Raw genomic sequence first — 17,065 nt, 5'->3', positions numbered from 1 at the left:
TGAATACCGGACTTTACGATTGTATGCAGAAGATCCTAGGTTTCGGCAATGCATTCCCTATTTGTTTCATCTCCTGTTTGAAAGCGATCTGTCTGGACTGTCATATGCAGTGAACCACATCTTAAAAAGTGGTATACAGATGCGAAACATCTCGGCAAGTGACTTTATGCATAAAGTCAATGTCCAAGACAGTATTTTGGATTCTCACTTAATTAATCTCATGGCGTGTCAGCGTGGTACTAATGAGTACTGGTACCGTCGTCATGGTGACTTAAAATGTATGCTGAGGAACTTAGGAACTCCGACATGGTTCCTCACTCTGAGCTGTGCCGAGTATGGCTGGGATGACTTACTTGAATTTCTACGAGAGGCAAATGGAAATATTGAAAACATTGAATTCAAGACACCTGGAGAACTGTGTTCTTTGGATCCTGTGAATGTATGCAGGTACTTCAATCATAGATTTGAAGCTATGATGTCTTTCATCACAAATAAAAAGAATCCACCTCTTGGAGAGGTGTTGGATTTCTTCTGGAGAAAGGAGTACCAAGCAAGAGGTGCCCCTCATATACATATGTTGCTGTGGATCAAGGATGCACCTAAATTTGGAACAGATCCGGATGACTTAGTGATGAATTTCATCGAACAGTATTCTACGTGTGCTGTTCCAAACGCAACGGAGAAGAAAAGTCTAAGAGAACAAGTTCTACGTTTCCAAAGCCATCGTTGTGGAAAGTACTGTCGTCGTAAATTCAGAAACAAGGACAAGTTCTACACCAAATGTCGTTTCAACTTTCCACGACCGGTGATTTCTAAAGGAAGAGTGAACAGTTTGATGTCTTCGCTGCGACATAATGTGACGAGGAAATCACCCAAGAATACATACAATTTGAAAAGGAACGAAGAGTCCAAGTACATCAATGACTACAACCCAGTGATTTTGTCCATGTGGAATGCCAACATGGATATACAGTTTGTGGCTGACAACTGTATGGCTGTGGCTCGGTATGTGACATCTTACATCACCAAAAAAGAAAAGACCGAACTGAAGGATATGTGGGAGGACATTTCCCATGAAAAGAGCCTCAGCAAGAAGTTGTACAGTTTCAGTCTGAAGATGTTGTCGCATCGAGAAATCGGAGCTTACGAATGTTCTGATCGATTGTCTTCAGCAAGTCTCTATGCCAAATCCAGGAGTCTCGTTTGGGCGAGTCTTGGTCTTGCTGCAACGCGAAATCGAGTTCTAAAACCTGTTCGGGAAATTGAGTATTTGGCAGAAAAGGAACCAAACAGTACCGACATTTTGAAGACCAACATGTTGGATACATATTATCCAAATCGAAGCAGTCACCTTGAGAATATTTGTCTATATGAGGTTCTCCAAAATTATATATTCAAGAGGAACATCAAAGAAGATATTGAGAAAGGAGTGTATGCTGTAATTGGAAGTGAGGGATGCCTGGTCAAGCAAAGAAAATGCCAATTAGTAAACCATCGAAAATTAAGTGGCGAATCTCCAGAAAAAAAGGAGTTTTTCTATTTAGCACTTTTGCAACTTTTCAAGCCTTGGCGTGCAGAAGAGGAACTGCTTGGAGATTTCCTCTGTTACGAAGACTCTTTCAATGCAGCCAAGGAGTCCATAGAATGTCCTGCTTTTTCTAAATATCAAGAAATGCTAACTTTGGAAATTGAGCAGGAAGCAACGATTGCAGCCGAGATTGCCAGAGACAGTTCTCAGGACAGTCAGAGTTCTGTTTCATTGAGTCAAGATCCACTTGGAGGACCTATTATCGAAAATGAAGCTGCCACTGCTATGAATGAAGTAGAAAGAGCCATGGCACATGCTCAGGAGGATTCAGTTAACTTACAAGACTTGGAAAAACAACTCAACGTTGAGCAGAGGAAAATATATGATGAAGTTACCAAGGAAATTGAGCACGGATTAAGTCATGAGAAGAAAGAGTGCTCGTGTACGTCGTTGAAGCCTGTCCGACTGTACGTGAGTGGAGAAGCGGGAACTGGAAAAAGTTTCCTCATTAAAGCAATCTCTTGTTATTTGCAGGAAAGGACTGAGTCATCGCTGTCTTGTGTTGTCACCGCTCCTACTGGACTGGCAGCACATAATATTAAAGGTATTACTTTGCATCGTCTATTGATGCTGCCGGTGGAGCATGACAACAAATTACAATACAACAAGTTATCTGGAGATGCTTGCTGTGAAGTTTCAAGAGTTTTGAGGAAAATGAAACTACTTATCATTGACGAAGTAAGCATGGTTTCCAATGTCATGCTTGCCTTTGTGCATTTGAGAATGCAAGAAGTACTTAAAACTGAATATGATGTCTTATTTGGTGGGAAACACATTATTGTTTTCGGAGATCTTCTACAGCTGACACCAGTAAAAGGTCAACCTGTGTTCAAAATACTCACGCATGAAGATACCAGGAAGTGCCTAGGGAGCATTGGCAACGTCAATATATGGTTAAACTTCAATTATGCAGAACTGCATCAAAATATGCGTCAGGCAAAGGATGAAGATTACAAGAATATTCTACAAGATATTAGAATTGGAAAAGTGACCGAGCATGGGAAAGAAGCTTTAAATGCACGGTTACTGTCAAATTTGTATCCCAAACAAGATATTGTGCCTGAGAATATTTTTCAGAAAATTACTGAGAAGAAATCCGGGATATGTCTCATGCCAACTCTTGCAGAATGTGCCATCTTCAACAACAAAATGTTGAATTTAGAAAAGCAAGAGATTGTGAAACTTGAAGCTATCGACAAATTAGAGCATATGGGATCAACAATTATTTTGTCAGACAATTTGAAATCAAAATTGGATTCATTAGAGAAGACTATATCTAAAACAGCGGGTTTTGAAAAGACTTTGAATGTGTGTTTAAATTGCCGAATTATTTTGAGAAGGAATTTACATGTAGAAAGAGGTCTGGTAAATGGATCAATGGGTAATGTTGTTGATTTTGAGAAATACAGAAATAGAGATGGAATAGAATTTTTAAAAATTAAATTTGATGGCATTGAGGAAGTACAGCAAATTGGTCGTTGTTCTGCTAGGTTTTTGCTTGTTAAAGATTTATATGTTCGCCGTAAACAGTTTCCTGTTTGCTTGGCATATGCGGTGACAATCCATAAATCGCAAGGTTTAAGTGTAGACTGTGCATTGGTGAATATTGGCAGTTCTGTGTTCAAGGAGGGTATGGCATATGTGGCATTGTCACGAGTTAGAACTTTATCGGGATTGTACTTGATTGACTGTGATGTCACAAACATTTGTGCGGATCTAGATTGTGTTAAGGAATACAATAGGTTAAGAAGAGAGTATGCGCCACATTTGCCTCAATATCCTTTGTTTGAGAAACGTGTGGTAGGCCGCAAACGTAGAAATAGCAGTAATAGTAGGGAGGTTGTTGCAAAAAGACTAAAAGTCAATGAACCGAAAATTGTTAGCAGAAAGAAAGTGGATTCTGTTGAAGATGTTGTCGGTTTTCAATTTGAAAACAGTTCTGGTGTCAACTGCTATGCAAATGTAGTGGTTAATGTTCTCTTTTCACTAGAGAGTTTAAAAGAACAGATTCTGTTGAATTCTGAACAAATTTTATGCTGTTTGTTGAATTCTGTTTTCGAGAAATGTAGCAGTGATCGAACAAAAGTAGAAAGTGTGTCTGAAGTTCGTTATCTGTTAGATGAATGTTCAGGTCAAACAGACTTCTCTGAAAATAATCAGCAAGATTGTCAGGAGTTTTTAATGTATATGCTTGATATATTGCAAGTTGAGGGTGTAGATGTAGATCACCTGTTTGGGCTTTCTTATCAATGGCAGCATGACTGCGAGAACTGTATGGTATCAAGTACTACTAGTGTAGACTCAGAAAGATTTATATATTTAACTTTGCCAGACAGTAAATCAGTCTCCTTTAATAAGCTAGTAAATGCAGCGGATCACAACATGGAGTGTAGCCAATGTAAATGTGATATGATGTCAACATTATTTATACGTAGATATGGCCAGTATGTCATTTTAATGATGCAACGATGTAGGCCTGATGGAACAAAATTGTCAACTTTAATAAAAAATTTTGTGGCTTCTCAGCTGTCAATATCAGGGAGGACTTTTGTTACTGTAGCAATTATCTATCACGATGGTCCATCAACAACATCAGGACATTATACAGCTTACTTAAAGTCTGGAAACGGCTGGTCATTCTGTAATGATTCTGTTGTAACGTTCAAAAAAAAATTGCCGTTTGACCTTAAAAATTCTTACCTGGTGTTTTTAAAACCAAAATTTTAAGTAGAGGGAATGTAAGTCTGCAATGCTGTCTCGATTAAAAATTCAACTATATAAACCTAATGCAAGTAAGTCTGCTTCATAGTAAGCAGTATCAGTGTCATAGGAAAAGGAGAACATGACTGACAAAGAAGAGTAAGATATTAGTAGTCCAGGATTGTGAAAATAATCTCAAATATTTTATTTTTGAAAGTTGCGAAAATAGAAAATGTCGGGATTTGATTGGAAGAATTACAAGATTTGCGAATCGCGGCAACATGATTTGGCCTAGTGGAAACATGTGATATAATGAGAGAAGTTTTTTTTCTATGTAACATATTTCACGTATCGATGGAGGTTTTCTTTCAGAAAGTGGCGGGCTGAAAATATTTAAAGCACAACAGAGTGGATGCTGTTTATAGGAGATCCTTCGACGTCATTGAAAGTAAGTTAATTTTAAGAAGTTTTGAAATCAGATTTCTTAGGTTGTATGGGTTTTTTAAACACAGTCATTTTGATTGTGTTTTTTTTTCCCCGCTGTTACATGATGAATACCTTCAAGTCACTGATTTAAGTGAAATTTGATACATTCTGAGAACAGCAAAAATAAACCATTTAACATGTATAATTAATGTTATGCTTTTTGTCCTTATGATATACATTTAGAAATGTGTGGTACATATGGGTAAGGTGAGTTCTGTAAATATCAATTTTAATGCTTAGAGTGCTGTACTTCTGGGTAGTGTTTTTTTTTTATAAAAAAAAGAGGCCTCACCTCAAAGAAAGCTCTTGAAAGCACACATCTTATTTGCATCCTAAAACAATCATTTACAATGTTAGACACAATTTTATTATGACTTTACATCTTTTTTGCGCTGCTATTGCATCACTATTGTGAGACATTAGCAGTGCAAGAAAAACATCATGTTTCAAAATAGGCCTCAGTTCAGCAATATCAAGATACAGTTTCTTTCGAATATATATCTTTAGGATTGTGTAGGGAACGTAGAGAAGCAGAGACTTCTGTAAATGTCAAAGTTGTTGAAAAACTGTTTGTTTTTGAACCTTTTCCCTTGTCTTTTCTAATTTTTAAATACATGTTTTAATATTTTTTGAAATGTTTGTTCTTTGTTTTACAGATTGAAAGTATGAAAAAATATTTAAAAAAGGTAACAAGAATTATAAGGTAAATGTTTTCCACTCTTTTTACCCGCAATGCACTGCTGATGATGTCATTGACAGTATCTCTCATTTACTCTCTCTAGCTGTCTTTCTTTTTACATTATTCTCTGTTTACTTCCCTTATACTAACTCTTCTTTTTTTTTAAAAAAATATTTTTTTTAGTTCGCTTAAAGTTCGCGAACCGGTCAGCGAACTTGAAGCGAACCAAAAGAAATAGAGCTTGCCAGAGTGATAAACATTCTAGCAATTTTGTTTGAAAGGGGAGGTAGTTCTGAAAAGAACTGTTTTTTTTTGTTTTTGTTGTTTTATGTTTTTTTTGTAATTTTTTGAACATTTTTTGATTTTTTTGTATTTTTAGAACTGTTTTATGTTTTTTTTGTGTTTTTTAAGGAGGGGAGACAACAAAAAACAGGCTTTCAAAACGGCTCAACTGGAGCAAAAAAAAAGAAAATTACTTTTTGGGTGCATTAGGGCACTTATGATTTTCATATGCAATGTTCATGAGGTTGACACTCATGTTGCCATATGACAGCATAGCACCACAGTAAATACAAGACACCTTCATGTGCTGGAAGTTACGTTGGATGTTTGGCACAGTCTCTTGTGCCTCTCTTCCCGTCAAAGACAATGTGGATGTAGATCTTGCCACAGGAGTTGCCGTCGGATTGTCTTCAAGATCCCTCAACTCAGCCCGGCTGTAGTTCAAGGGATGCCACCTGCTCATGTGACGGTGCATTGTATAGTTCCCCATACTGTACTTCTTTTCTGTGCCTCTCGACAATCTGTGGTCACAGATGAGGCAGGTGGCATATTTTGCATTCACTTTCTTGGTTCCAGGAGGGATGGTGAAAAACTGCCAGATGAAACTGGTTTTTCGTTTAGAAACCCGGGGCAACTCATCAACAAATTGTTGTCCCTCTCTCTCCTCTTCTTCTTCTTCCTCATCTTCCTCCTCTCTGTTAGTCATAATTTGACTGGGTGGTCCTCTCTTCTTATGGGGAGGTGGAGGTGGTGGTGGGGGTGCACCAGCTGCAGCAACAATGGAAGCCATTGTGGATCTTCAGATAAATGGTCTTTCTCTCACCAAGATGAAAGTCAGAGTGAGGAAATAAGGAGGGGTTTACTTGATTTGGGGAAAACAAAAGTTCTGAGCCAATGAAAAGTGTTATTTTTAGGTCACATGACCTAGTCATACATCATTTGGAAACCAAAAGTGAAATGAACCAATGAGAAGTTTGATAAACAAGTCACATGACCTGTTCCGCTTACGTTACGCGGCGCGCGCCGCGTCCCAGATCGCTTCCGGTTCGCGGTCCGGAGCACTTCCGGGAGCGCTAACGCGGCGCGTCATTAGACGCATTACGCGATAACGTGATACGTCGCGCTTCCGCGGCGCGTCACTGTTCCGCTAACGTAACGTTGACCGGTTCGCGGACTAGATCGCGGCATCAAGATGAGCTAACGGAAAGCTTCCCGGTTCGCGAACTAGAAGCGAAGAAAAAAAATATTAAAAAAAAAATTATCAATAAACATCTAAATATATTTTGGGATTTAAAGAATAATACATTTTACAGCTACAGATGTTAGCTTTTAAAAAACCAATGAAATTCACTGAAAAAACCATAGGTTATAGACCATATATAGTTAGAAATTTGCATTTAAAAAACCATTGAAATTCAATGAAAAAACCATAGGTTATAGACCATATATAGTTAGGAATTCGCATTTACAAAACCTTATTTTACTCGCATAAAACCATTGAAATTCCATATATAGTTAGTTGCGCTAACTATATATCGCGCACCCGCAATCCACTGCTGATGATGTCACATATTACATCATTCATGACATGGTCAGTGACATCACTGATGACATCACTGATGACATCTCAAATGACATCACTGATGACAACATCCAGTGACTGTATGTTTCTGTGAAGTTAAAATATGTCTTACATATTGAAGAATGAGTGGATGTATAAGTGTCTGGATGAAGGATTTAGTAGGTGCATGACTGACTGTATGAGTGAGTGATTAAATGTGTCTCACTGAGTGCATGGGTTAGTGACTAAACTGTCTTAATTTGTGCATCATTATGTCTGTTGTTCTGTAAACTGTTGCATGTGTTGATAAGTAGCTATATGAGTAACTATATGGGTTATTGATTGGTTACCTTAGTATTTGTATGGGAGACTGAGTGTGTGTGTGGGTGGCTGGGAGGTGTATGACTCTGTGCATAGATGTGTGAGCAGTTGATTCACTAGAGGTATGGTTTCAAAAGTGCATGTGGTAACAGCTGTATGGGCGGTTGACTGTGTGCATGAGTGTATTGGTGAGTGAATGGATATCTCAGTGCTACATGTCAAAGTAAGTACATATGTAAAACACAGTACATGTGAGAGTTGACATATATAAATAACTGTGCATAAGAGCCAGTGAATGTGTGAGTGGCTGTATGGATCATTGTGAACTTGTATCAGGGATTGTATAAGAGAGTAAATATGTGTTAGTATATGTTTGAATAAGTAAAGTTTGTATAACTGTATAGTTGAGGAAATGGAGGTGTGATTGATTCTTTGCATGACTGACTAGGTGTGTGAGTAACTCCATGGATGAGTGACAGTCTGTGAGTGTCTGTTTACACTGATTGTATCTAAGGTTATATTAGAGTCTGAAGAGGTTCATCGTATTATCACATGAATGATATCATCAGTGATGTGATCAGTAATGTCAAATGAGATGTCATCAGTGATGTCATTTGAGATGTCATCAGTGATGTCATCAGTGATGTCATTTGAGATGTCATCAGTGATGTCATCAGTGATGTCACTGACCATGTCATGAATGATGTAATATGTGACATCATCAGCAGTGGATTGCGGGTGCGCGATATATAGTTAGCGCAACTAACTATATATGGAATTTCAATGGTTTTATGCGAGTAAAATAAGGTTTTGTAAATGCGAATTCCTAACTATATATGGTCTATAACCTATGGTTTTTTCATTGAATATATATATATATATATATATATATATATATATATATATATATATATATATATATACTACCTACTGGCGGTCGCCAGTAGGTATATATAGTTAGGATTTTTTCCCTATGGGATTTCTGAAAATTCTATGCCTAATAACTTTGGCGTTTGTGGACGGAATTGGCTGAAATTTTCAGGAAAATGGCACATTTTGTTTCTGAGCAGCTCCAGGAAATTTGGGGGGGGGTCGTCAAGGGGGGGTTGAGAAAAAAGGGGGGTCCCAAAACGCGTTTTCAACATTGAGTTTTCCATAGGGCGGTTGGACTCACTTTTAGCTCGAACGGCTGAATGGATTTGCACGAAACTTGGCAAAATTGTAGGGACTGTTAGGCCGATGTGCCTTTGCTAGGTCTCAATATATGTGCTCCAGTGGATTTTGAGAAATTAACGTTTAAATCAAGATATATATCTGTAACAGCGCTCCGGGCAGCGATCTGGTTCGCGTACTTTTCGCGTAACGGAACTTTGCGCACGGAAAGCTGATTGGCTCTTCGGTGTCTGTCAACATTCTAAACAGTCCGGTGCGGCCGCCATCTTGTCTCTCGGTAGGATCGAGAGATAAGAGGAGGCCAAAACAAAGGGGGAAATTTCCATAAGGGGGCATAGTAGATCCTCCCTGACCCCCTAGGTTTTATGTGGAGGTTTTAAAAGGGCCCAGCAGGGTTCAAAAAAAAATGTTCTTTTTTTTTTTTTCGCGATGAGCGCCTAGTACGCGAACCGGAAAGCGTTCTAGGCAGCGTACTTTAAGGATAATAGAATGATATACTTTTCAAAGACTAAATGTTAATTGTTTGTTGTTTTGTTTGTTGTTTTTGTTTTTTTTTGTTTTCTTTTTTTTTAATTTTTTTTTTAATTTTTATTGTTTTTCATAATTTATTAAACTTTCTAACATTTCAGTGTCTGAAATGTCATTATTTTCTTGAAATATTGTTTGCAAGCTGTGAGGTTGTAAAATGTCCTCATTTGCAAGGAGGGCATCTACTGCTTGGACACATTGCAGCAGTTCATTATCCAAGCTTTCATCCATAAATTCCATGTCAATTTGTTCAATCAATTCCTGGCTGCTCTCTTGCAGGTCCATTTCAAAAGAAACTTGGTTTTCGCCTTCCATTTTGCCTGAAATTTGGATTAAAACAATATATATTAGTAGAGATAGGGCACTGTTGGGATTAATTTAGATAGTCATTTTTTATCAGTGAATTTATCTTTTGGCAGTGTATAGTATCAGAGTGGAAATAGGACTATAAAAAAGTGTATGTGATTTAACCAAGACAAGTCAACTCCATTCATAACTATAACAGAGAAGTCTATCTAAATACATTACTAGTACAGAGGGATAGTGTATATCTAGCAGAAAAAGTCTACTATATTAAGTTATAGTGTACAATATACTTCAGTTTTAAAAATAACAACTTACCTTTACAAACAAGTTGAAGAGTTTAGTGATAATTCAATTGTAATGTACAACAAGAAGTAGCAGTCAAAATGGCTGTGTTTCCTTCTCTTCCTTTATATATATTCAAGTATATAACCAATCAAATGTCAGGTAATAAAAGTAGAAAATGAAAGTAACATTTTCATTGGTTGTCAATTCCAACACTTCAGATGTGTTTTGTGAAGTAATTTACCTCACGGTACTAGGAGAGGTCTACAGGCTAAATGGCTAAATTAAATTTCAATCAAATTTGTGAAAATGAAAGGGATTGTTATGTAGTATGAGCTAATTTATATTTGGTGAGAGTGTCTCTAGTCGTTTTTCTGTGAATCACTTTCCCACCTTTTTTTTAGACCGCTTCCCGGAAAGCGGTCCGGTCCGCGAACTAGGAGCGTAACGGGAGTCCACCATTTTGTGTTTCGGTCGAATCAAGGTATAAAATGGAGGGTAAATAATGTTCTGAATGGGTAGAAGGGGGCATGGTACAAGTAGTTTGCCCCCCTACGTTTTCTGAGGGTGGCTGAGGAAGACTATATGTGCGAAGAAAAAACATTTTTTTTAAAAATTTTGCGCGGCTAGCTTCCAGTTCGCGTACCGGATAGCGCTCTTTGAGCGTAGTTTGTTGAAAATTACAGAAAAAAGTTAGAAAAAAAATAATAAAAGTGTGTGATCAGATGAAGGGTAGCTCTGAGAAGAGCTTTTGGGTTTATGGTACATTTAGGTACTTATAAGTAGGTACCAATGCACAGTCTTAAATTCAGAATGAAAATTCTGTTGCCTTCATCTGAGAAGTGAACTCCATCTCCTCTGTAGATATCTTGCATGTAGTAACGCAAGTTATTGTTGTACAGAGAGCCCATTCCATGGTCTCTCATGAAAGCTGAAACAGATTTGTTTACATGCTTCCTCGCTTTCTCAATTTGTGGAGAAAATTGGTTGGACCACCTCCATTTCTGTCTTTGGCATATATTGGAATATACCAAAGCAGTTTGAGGAAAAAGTGACATTAATTGCTCCAAGGTGTCCTTTAAAAGCATTTCCAGACCTACCCCTGTCAAAGTGCCCAAATCATTACCTCCACAGTGCACTATTAACAGGTCAGGTTTTGGCAAATGCATAAAGGTTTTCACCAATGGTATCAATTGGTGACATTTTAATCTTCTTTGGCCCAACCACTTAATTTCCACATCCTGTAAATTGAGGTTGTGTAAATTTCTGTTCTCAGCATACCTTTGAGCCCAGTGGATGTAACTATGTCCAACAATCCAGACCTTAAACATGGTGGGAGAAGGTTGTTCTGCAGTCAGATGAAGTGTGGTAATGAAAGGGCAGTTGAAACAGTAGGAGTTTTCAAAGAAAAAAAACTGTGGATTTCCAATGCTAATGAATCATTAGCAGTGATTGGTGCATTTCCATTTCTGAAAACAGAAAGTTAGGGTGCATGGATGTGTTCTTTGAAAGATGTAATTTGAATGGTCAAGGAAGAAACATTTAATGAAAGATTGCACTGGATACGCAGGTGCACTGAGAGTTCAGAGTTCAATTGAAACATTGTTGTGTGAATTTGCAAACATGAGAGGTCTTCCAGGAGGTGGTTGCTATGGAAAAAAGGCAGAGAGGGCAGAGGGGGGAAGGGTTTTGATTTGAAAAAAGTGAGGGAAGAGTTATGATTGGCTAATATGAGAGATATGTGAAATGAATATCTGTTTTTCTGTGCTTTCAATAGCTGCAGCCTCTGGAGTGCATCGTTTTTCTTCTGCTGAAGACAATTTGGTGTATTTCTGAGACTGTTTTCAAAACTTAAAAAGTATTTGCTAAGGTGAGAAAAGATTTATTTATTTTAGAGAGAGAATAGTATGAATTAAGGAGAAAATGATGAAGAAAGCTGTGTTTTTAAACTGTGGCTTTGTCTGTAGTGATATAGAAATAGATTTTGTTACTTTGAGAAATTGTAATTGCATATTCGGTGTAGCATTCTGGCATGCAGTAACACAAGTTATTGTGGTACATGGAGCCCATTCCATGGTCTGTTATGTAAGCTGAAACAGATATGTAGTTTTTAAAAACGAATTTAGAAATCAATTACATTTCTGGATATGTACTGCTAGAGCTTCATAGGTTGTTTTGGGTCATATTTATAAGGCATTTGAGTGTCTATTATGCTATTTTACGTTCTTCATGGTGCAAATTTCTTGTAAATACGCTGCCACTTGTGCTTTGCAAATTTAGATTTTGATTATGGGAGTTACATAGCCATGTTAATAATGTCCAAACAATGGTGGTAGGGCATTCAAGAAAACGCTTTCCTGTGTCTCTAGGACATTTTCAGTCCTTTCCTCTTGAAAACAGGTATACAATTGATTTATATGCTGTGTTTAAAAACGAATTTTGAAATCAATTACATTTCTGGATATGTACTGTTAGAGCTTCATAGGTTGTTTGGGGTCATATTTAGAATGCATTTTAGTGTCTTTGATGTTATGTTTACCTTTTTAAATGGAAAGTGTTCTTCTTGGGGCAAGTGTCTTGTAAATACGCTCCCACTTGCGCTTGGCAAATTTAGATTTTGATTATGGGAGTTACCTAGCCATGTTAATAGTGTCCCAAAAATGGTGCTAGGGCATTCCAGAAAACACTTTCATGTGTCTGAAGGACATTTTCAGTCATTTCTTCATGAATGCAGGTATACAATTAATTTATATGCTGTGTTTAAAAACGAATTTTGAAATCAATTACATTTCTGGATATGTACTGTTAGAGCTTCATAGGTTGTTTTGGGCCGTATTTATAAGGCATTTGAGTGTCTTTGATGTTATGTTTTCCTTTTAAAATGGATAGGGTTCCTCATGGGGCCCTGAGCAGTTCATAGCCATGTTATTTAATGGGAAGTGGATAACATGGCTAAGAGCATTTGCTGGAAAATGCATGAATATCGCTGACTGTTCAGCGATATTCATGCATTGCGGCCGTTTTTTTTTGCATTTGCGAGCAGTTCTTAGCCATGTTATCCAATGGAAGGTGGATAACATGGCTAAGAGCATTTGCTGGAAAATGCTTGAATATCGCTGACTGTTCAGCGATATTCATGCATTGCGGCCATTTTTTTTTTGCATTTGCAAGCAGTTCTTAGCCATGTTATCCAATGGAAGGTGGATAACATGGCTAAGAGCATTTGCTGGAAAATGCATGAATATCGCTGACTTTTCAGCGATATTCTTGCATTGTGGTTTACCTTTTTAAATGGAAAGTGTTCTTCATGGGGCAAGTGTCTTGTAAATACGCTCCCAATTGCGCTGGGCAAATTTAGATTTTGATTATGGGAGTTACCTAGCCATGTTAATAGTGTCCCAAAAATGGTGCTAGGGCATTCCAGAAAACACTTTCATGTGTCTCAAGGACATTTTCAGTCATTTCTTCATGAATGCAGGTATACAATTGATTTATATGCTGTGTTTAAAAACGAATTTTGAAATCAATTACATTTCTGGATATGTACTGTTAGAGCTTCATAGGTTGTTTTGGGCCATATTTATAAGGCATTTGAGTGTCTTTGATGTTATGTTTTCCTTTTAAAATGGATAGGGTTCCTCATGGGGCCCTGAGCAGTTCATAGCCATGTTATTTAATGGGAAGTGGATAACATGGCTAAGAGCATTTGCTGGAAAATGCATGAATATCGCTGACTGTTCAGCGATATTCATGCATTGCGGCCGTTTTTTTTTGCATTTGCGAGCAGTTCTTAGCCATGTTATCCAATGGAAGGTGGATAACATGGCTAAGAGCATTTGCTGGAAAATGCATGAATATCGCTGACTGTTAATAATTAGTAGGGCATTAAGTTTTAGATGACTGTTATTCATTTACTGTTTGGTAATAGTGGTTAATAACATTTTTTAATACATTTTTCCACAGATTCAACTGCAGATTCTTTCATAGTTTGGAAAATGCCTACCAAAAATAGAACTAGAAAGGCGAGAAAACGTCAAAGACAGCAGGATGATGTTTTATTGCAGCAGTCCTCTTCCCCAAATACTTGTCAAAACACCAAGAAAGGTCCGGGTAAGAGCACGAAATCATTCTTAAGAAATATTTGTCATAAAAAAAGTATTTCTCCAAAAAATGTTTCAGTCCTCAAAAAGAAAAGCAATTTAAATGGAAAGGAGAGACCCATCAAAAATTTTACTGGTAGAGGAAGAGATAACTCTGTGCATGATAGTAGAAGGAAACAACAGTTTAGGGACATTCGACATCGAATGTTCCGTAATAGGATAATAGTTAATTTATTGAAAAATATTTAAAAAAAAGGCCAACAGAAAGCGGCATTTTATAAGAAGAAGAAAAATGTAGAGAAAATTATTGATCATGCTTTTGAAATTAAGCGAAAGTTGTTTATTTTGGTAATCAATAGAATTAGGAAACTAAGCAAGGTAATTTCTGATTTCAAAACTAAAAGTAGATGGAAGAGAGTAGTAAATCGTACTAACTTTTGTGAAGTTTTTTCCGGAGAATGGATGCATAGTTCTAGTTGTGAGGCATTTTTAATGAGGAGAGTTATTTTCAGGATAATGATTTGGTGTTTGCAGTTGACACCAGTGGTCGAGCTTATGAAGTGAAGGATGGTTGTCCAGTTGAAAAAGAACAACTTGTGACAACAGAGACAGAAGAGGTGCTAAGTGATGAGGTTTTAGGAAGACGTCCTAAGGGTCCTGTGTACATTTGGAAGTGTAGTTCTATTTGCAGTGTGCGACAGGTTTCCATCAATTTGCTTTGTGATTTTATACGGACATTTAATAAGAAAAGTTTGAAGCAGAAAATGAAGTTGTTGCAAGATTTAGATCCTTGCAGAGTGAGACAAATGACAGGTTTGCGTGGTCATTCACTGGCTTGTCTTTCCAGGAGAGTATGCCAGAGTGTTTTTCATCATTTCAGGATGCTAGCAGTGCATCATAATAAAGTGAGAAAATTAGTGAGAATGTTGTATTATGCTAAGAGTCCAGCAATTATGCTTAAACAATTATGTGCTGCTCTTTTGCATGGTTCTGAAATAGATGTGAAGAATATTTGTGAAGAAATTGACTTTTGTTACTTTGGTAGTAGAGATGAGAATGTTCAAATTGACCCAGAAGTAGAGGGTTATGTTGAAGATAATATACAGGTTTCTAGTTCAGATAATTTTCAGAAGGAAATTGCCACGTTTCAGATGAAATCAAGTGAGAGGCCTAATTTCACTTGTGTATGTTGTCGACGCACTTATTATAAGAATCAGACTAAGTTAGTGGATTTATATGCAAAAACTGAAAGGGAAAATAATAGTGAATGGAAGGATTTTGCCACATACTTGATGGTAGAAAATTGTTTTGATTTGGGAGTGGATCAACGTGTGTGTACTTATTGTTGTAATAAATTAAATCAAAACCAGATGCCTGCTAGGGCAGTTCATAATAATCTGGAATTGGTTGAGATACCTTCAGAATTGAAGGATTTAAATACTTATGAATCTATTTTGATTCAAAGTATCCATCCCTTTCAGGCTATTGTAAGAATGGAGCCCAAGACAGGGAAGTTGCCTCCAGCAGATTTACAGAGACGATTAAAGGGAAGAGTTGTTTATTTGCCTCTAGATTTGAACAAAAACATTAACACAATTGGAGTTGAGAAAGTGGAAGAGGAACCTCTGGTTATCTTGGTCAATGGGGTTCCGACAAAGAATAAGAAAATATGGCAAGATTTAGTGGATGTTAGGAAAGTGAAAAATGCAACTTTGTATTTGAAGAAAAATAATAAGTACTATAAGAATGTATATGTTGCAGAAGAGGAAGTAAGTGATGAAGAGGATAGCATTTTGTGTGCTGGCCAAATTGAGAAAGTAGAGGTGTCTAATAGTGAAGAAATATATGAACATTATAGTGTTCATCCTTTGCATTCCAAGGAAGTCATGGGGAATGCTATTGAGTTGTTTCAAATGAAACAAGCCAAAGGGAGTCCCATTAGTGTTTGGGAGGAAAGTTTGGAAGCTCGGTGTTTCCCACAGCTATTTCCCACAGGTCAAGGAGGAAGATATGATGAGCGACCTCGTGAAATTCCTGCGTCTGAATACCGGACTTTACGATTGTATGCAGAAGATGCTAGGTTTCGTCAATGCATTCCCTATTTGTTTCATCTCCTGTTTGAAAGCGATCTGTCTGGACTGTCATATGCAGTGAACCACATCTTAAAAAGTGGTATACAGATGCGAAACATCTCGGCAAGTGACTTTATGCATAAAGTCAATGTCCAAGACAGTATTTTGGATTCTCACTTAATTAATCTCATGGCGTGTCAGCGTGGTACTAATGAGTACTGGTACCGTCGTCATGGTGATTTAAAATGTATGTTGAGGAACTTAGGAACTCCGACATGGTTCCTCACTCTGAGCTGTGCCGAGTATGGCTGGGAAGACTTACTTGAATTTCTACGAGAGGCAAATGGAAATATTGAAAACATTGAATTCAAGACACCTGGAGAACTGTGTTCTTTGGATCCAGTGAATGTATGCAGGTACTTCAATCATAGATTTGAAGCTATGATGTCTTTCATCACAAATAAAAAGAATCCACCTCTTGGAGAGGTGTTGGATTTCTTCTGGAGAAAGGAGTACCAAGCAAGAGGTGCCCCTCATATACATATATTGTTGTGGATCAAGGATGCACCTAAATTTGGAACAGATCCGGATGACTTAGTGATGAGTTTCATAGAACAGTATTCTACGTGTGCTGTTCCAAACGCAATGGAGAAGAAAAACCTAAGAGAACAAGTTCTACGTTTCTAAAGCCATCGTTGTGGAAAGTACTGTCGTCGTAAATTCAGAAACAAGGACAAGTTCTACACCAAATGTCGTTTCAACTTTCCACGACCGGTGATTTCTAAAGGAAGAGTGAACAGTTTGATGTCCTCGCTGCGACATAATGTGATGAGGAAATCACCCAAGAATACATACAATTTGAAAAGGAACGAAGAGTCCAAGTACATCAATGACTACAACCCAGTGATTTTTTCCATGTGGAATGCTAACATGGATATACAGTTTGTGGCTGACAACTGTATGGCTGTGGCTCGGTATGTGACATCT

This window comes from Lissotriton vulgaris, chromosome 7 (assembly GCF_964263255.1).
Source record: "Lissotriton vulgaris chromosome 7, aLisVul1.2, whole genome shotgun sequence".
In the NCBI taxonomy this organism is placed as follows: Eukaryota; Metazoa; Chordata; class Amphibia; order Caudata; family Salamandridae; genus Lissotriton; species Lissotriton vulgaris.
Note: the sequence above shows the minus strand (reverse complement) of the source record.